Source organism: Vombatus ursinus, unplaced genomic scaffold, assembly GCF_900497805.2.
Source record: "Vombatus ursinus unplaced genomic scaffold, bare-nosed wombat genome assembly UNPS02014863.1, whole genome shotgun sequence".
Taxonomy (NCBI): domain Eukaryota; kingdom Metazoa; phylum Chordata; class Mammalia; order Diprotodontia; family Vombatidae; genus Vombatus; species Vombatus ursinus.
Window position 1 is genome coordinate 40,888,027 of NW_020954641.1, and position 5,447 is coordinate 40,893,473.

At 40.3% G+C, this 5,447-nt stretch overlaps 1 protein-coding gene across 11 annotated transcripts in view; it reads right to left on the reverse strand.

The window, feature by feature from the left end:
- LOC114027750 (protocadherin gamma-C5-like) overlaps nt 1-5,447 on the reverse strand; it is a 115,778-nt gene that overhangs the window by 6,552 nt on the left and 103,779 nt on the right. The gene's annotated exons all lie outside the window — the stretch shown is intronic.

The window sequence follows — 5,447 nt, forward strand, 5'->3', positions numbered from 1 at the left end:
AGAGAGAGAGAGAGAGAGAGAGAGAGAGAGAGAGAGAGATGGATAAAACGATGGATAGCTAGATAGTTTGGGACTTGCCTTTTTATGGTCAGGGGACATACACCTTTGCCTATAGGAAAAGTGGGAGAGATTAACTGGACTATATAATATGATCATTCTGTTAAAAAATGGACGTGGGGAATTAAAAAAAACATGGGAAGACATGGAAAAACATGGGAAACATGGAGTGATACAGAGCAAAGAGGGCTAAATGAGGAGAAAAATATACACAAGGACAAATCAATAGTATAAGTGAAAACAAGGTGAAAGGACAGCTAAACCCAGATTAAAGACAGTAATGCTTCATATTTAGCATTGACTTCATATGAAAAATGATGAAACACACCTCCCTCCTCTCAATATCAATGGATACTCAATATTGTTTTTGAATCAAAAATAGTCCCTGTGTTGACTGTTTTTCCTTAACTAGATTTCTTTGAGAAAAGGGAGGGTTCAGGTGGGTGAGGGGAGATGTCTAGTATAAGAAACAAAAGGCAGAAAAACATTTAAAAAAGATAATAAAAATATGGGTTTGTCTATTATAATGGAATTTCAGGGACCAGAGAAGGTATCTTTTCCCTCCCTCCTTCACTTCCTATTGTCTGGCAAAATCTGCCATTCTGTGATGACCAAAAGGGCTTAAAGTACAAACACCACCTTTTTTTCTGATGTATTGATAGGTTATACTGATTTTTTTTCTCTTCTTTTTTTCTTTGTGGTTGGGATAGCTCTCAGAAAGGGTGAGAGGGAGAGATAGAGGAGAAAATTTAGGCAATATAAATACAAAAGGGATCAACAAAATTTATTTTTTAAAAATACAAATACCACTCAGACATAGCACATTACTTTTTATTCATGCTTTAAGGGCAAATGACTAATAATAGAGCATTTTCTGAAAGTCTATTTGTATTATGAAAGATGGGAGACAGAAGAGGGCCTAAGCCCTTGAAGAGGCAGGCAGTAGAGGTCTTAGAGAGGTCTCCATGGGGCTTCCCAAAATTACTTTTTACAGAAAAAAGACCAAAAAATAGGAAACTGGGGTTGCCAAATCCAAATTTCTCCTATTTCATTCTAACATCATCCTAGCTGAGTACTTTCAAATCTATGGTATATAAGAAGGAAGATTGAACTGCAAGGCAAAAGGCCTGTGTCCTTCAGTAACAGGAGACTGGTCCCTACATGCCGCTAAAGTTTGTGACTTTGAGGGAAGAGAAGAGAAAGGAAATACAATTTTATATACTGTCTACTGTGTGCCAAGCACTGTGCTAAGTGCTTTTTACAAATCTTTTCTCATTTGATCACATCCAGCAAGCCTTCTCCATCTCTAGGCCTCAGTTTCCTTACTATAAAAATGAGACTGCTGTCTCAGGTGGTTTCTAAGGTCTCTTCTAATCCTTATAATTCTGACATTTCATGATTTTGCTGAAGGCTAGGACTGTTAATGGCCTACCCAAGCAGTGAAATGGGACCCTGAACAGAATCCTCATGTCCCCATAACAGCTGTACACACGTGTGCGTGCACACACACACACACACACACACACACATTTTGCCATCTGATATTAGAAGGGAAAATGACAAGTTAAGGGGGGATGGAAAGGCAGAAAGTTCAGATTTCTCTGACCTCCTGCCTAGGACTCAATGCTTTAGAACTCAAGCCTCTCCCTTCCTCCCCTGCAGGTAGGCACATCTCCTTTATGGTCACATGACTGAATTTTTACAATCACTCAATACAATCCCCAGTCCCAGACTGGGTTTCTCTTAACAGCCCCTGCTTTATCTGAGTGGAGAGTATTGATGGGTCCAGGGAGCTAAGCCCCAAGCAGGAGCAGTTCAGGCAGAGCTGACTGTGACTAATGAGAATGAAAGGGGCAGCTGGTGGAGTGCGGGAGTGGTGCCAAAGAATAGTCCATTCAGGTGTGAGACGAGAGATATGAGAGTGGTGTGGGGGGTAACAGCTGTGAGGTGGAGGAAGGAGAGTAAAGGATTTGGGCAGGATGCTAGAGGCTGAGTATGCTGCAAGGTTTCAAAGGAAGTGGTTAGAGGCAGACAGCCAGGGAGCCAGGGAGGCAGGCAGCGAGCCAGCCACTCCTTGGAGTGAAGACCTGGGGATGGGGGCGAGGAGGAAGCTTTGGGATTGGGGAAGGAAGAGTACTGTTATTGGTCTTTTAACCCAGTTCTATGAGATGTTGGGGGAAAGGGAAAGAAGTTTGGTCCCAGTTCTGTGAGATGTTGGAGAAACGGGGAAGAAAGTAATTATTTCCCTTGAATCTAGAGAACAACTGAGAACAACTTCAGGGGCAGATGTGCTTCTTCTGGGGTTTGAGGAACAGTGAAGCATGGACAGTGAGAGAGCTTGGCTAGAATGGGGTTAAGGGTTAAGATGATTTAATAAAAAAAAAAAACAAACCTTTCTCCACAAGAAGAAATTTTGCATTCAGAGTAGATACCCTAGGTCAGAGAATAGAACTTTCTGTGTTAAAAGGTTTATGTGGAGTTTTAAGCTAAAATATAAATATAGGAATTTTCTTGTTTAATAAAGGAGAAGTCTATGAAAGTTGCTTTGAAATTCGAAAGCTATGTGGTATAGGGGAAGGCATAGTGGGCTTTGAGTCAAAGGATCTGTGTTTGAGTACCTTGCTCTATCATTTATTAACTGTGTGACCTTGGGCAATTCACTGAACTTCTCTATAAAATGAGAGAATTGAACTAAATGACCTCTAAGGTCCCCTTCATCTCTAAATCTATAATTCTATATATGTTAGGGGAATGTAAGAAGAGGTTAGCAGAACTGAAAACAACAATAAATTTAAATAAGTAAGTAAAATATCTCAGCTGCTGTTTTGTTTTCTTCAAAAATTAAACCATAAGCTAAATTAACCAAAAAGAAGAGAGAAAAACTAAATATTGTTTAAGCCATAAAGGAAATTAATCTTAATTAAGTCTTATAGTAAAGAGTATGGAATTAGTGATAAAGCAGTATGGTGATTCCCACGAGATGGAAAGATATCGGGCTCTTACAAGTGAGGGTGGGTCAGGAAAATGGGATTGGAATTAAGGGACAAAGATCTCCCATATCTAGGGGATGGGGTAGAGTAGAATTGGAGATCTTAGTGTATTAGCTGAAAGACCTTAGAATTATATATTCTACCCCTTTTCATCTTTTTCATTTCATGGATGGGGAAACTGAGGCCCAGTGAGAGGACTTGCTCATAGTACTGTTCATAGTCATATATATATATACATATATGTGTGTATAATATATGTATATACATATATATGCATGTGCATTCACACATATGTTTATTTATTTATAGTGGAAATACAGAGGCAAGAACTGTAACTACTCCTGAGGCCAAAGAGCAAAGTGTGGAAAAATAGGACTCTCCAGTGTATAAGTGAAGACCAACAGCTAGTTTCAATCAAAAGCAATGGAGTAGGTTTTTAAGAACCAAATAGCAAAGAATATTAAAGACTAATGGGGAGCAATAATAGAACCCAGACAGATCTATCGGATCATCTTAAACTTGAGTTGTCACTTGTAGTGACAGTGATAGCAATGGGTGCTTTAAACCTGAACTCAGCTAGCTGAACAGTGTAAAACTGTACTGTTGCTTTCAGCTGAATATAGCTGGTAGCATCTCTGCCACTGATAGACCTTAAGTATAATAGTGTAATGGATAGAGAGATGGTCTTCAATTCAAGAAGACCTGGGTTCATGTTCCAACTCTGACACATACTGGCTGTGTGACCCTAAACAAGTCACTTAACATCTGAGGCAATTCTCTAAGACTATAAATTGCAGAGAAGATGTCAACCTGCATGGGTACGGGGAATTTCCTATAAAAATGAAATCACATGTCTAGTCCCTAACCCTATATAGATGGTAGCCAAAATTGCCTTCCACTCTGGGAAAGTTTTATTGTTTGCACGGAATTAGTTATGCTAAAACAGAGTGGGGAGTAGAGGAAATACCAAAGGAAGTTGGAAAAGACCCAGGATGAAGCTTTTTATGGGGGGAAATTTCCTCCCCCCACAACCTCCTTCTCCTTTTTTTAATCCCTGGGTGTAGGCAGCTGAGAAAACTCTTGATCATCTAGAAAGGGAGTTCTTAACCTATTTTTTTTTCTTTTGGAAAGTCTGGTAAAGCCTCTGGGACTTCTGCTCAAGAGAAATATTTTTAAATGCATAACGTAAATTACATAGGATTGTAAAGGAAACCAATTATATATAAATACAGCTATCAAAATATTAAAAAACCCCAAGTTCACAACGTCAGTTAAGAACTCCCAATCTAGAGATTAGAAGAGGATCCCTTCCCTGTTGTCTCCATCATCAGATAGAGTTGGGATTCAATGAGGTTTGACCAATAATGGCTCTATAGGAGCATAGGGGTGAGCCTACCTATCCATAGTGCAGCTCCTTAGGATCTGGAACTTTCATCTAAGGTTAAGCATGGGTAGTATGGGAATGAAATTAGCCCAGACATAGACACATTATCTTTGTTGTTGTTATTATTTGGAACTCTTTCAACAAAGTGTTTTGGGTTCCCAGTATCCAGGGAGCATCAGTGTGTATTGTGGGAAGTTCTATGCTATTGCAGGGGTGGGAGGCAAAATTGCCAAAAGAGAAAAGGATCAGCCCCAGACTTGCTCCAGGAGGGACTGTAAGGGTGGGGGCATTGGGTAAAGGGTAGATGAAGCCCAGAGAAGTTGACTTGCCTGAGGTTATGTAGCTAATAAGGGATTTGAACCCTAGCCCACAGATTCCAAATTTAACACTTTCTATTGTGCCCCAGGAGCTTGAGTGGGATTCCATTATATCCAAAACTTCTTCCCTACTCTGAGTTTCAGTTGGTACACTAATTCTTTTCCTCTTCCTCTCCACCCCTAGTCCCATCTCAGAATACCTCTTACCCTTTAGCTGGAAGCCACCCATAAGGTCTCACCGGTGAGTCCTGGAGCAGGCCCCAAGATCAGAGATAACCTGGAACTGTCTGGCTGAGATTTAGTGGAGAGAGGATTCCCTACCTCCACAGTGAACACACACACACACACACACACACACACACACACACACACACACTCACACACACTGCTCCAAGCAGGCTGATTCCAGACAGTTCAGTGTGTCGATTTTTATCAGTGGGATAAGGGTTAAAGAGAAGTGATCAGAGACAAAATGTGAGAGACAAGAAGGAATACTACATATGAGAATGTATGTGTCTGTTTCAATACATGTGAGACAGATAGAGACTGACATATACAGAGTCGGGAGAAGGGGAGAGGTGTAGTGAGAAACAGACCCATTGAAAAAGTACAGCACATAGATAAACAGAGATTGAGAAACAGACAAACAGGGAAACACAGAGAATTAGACCAAGGCAGAGAAACAGAAATAAACAGATA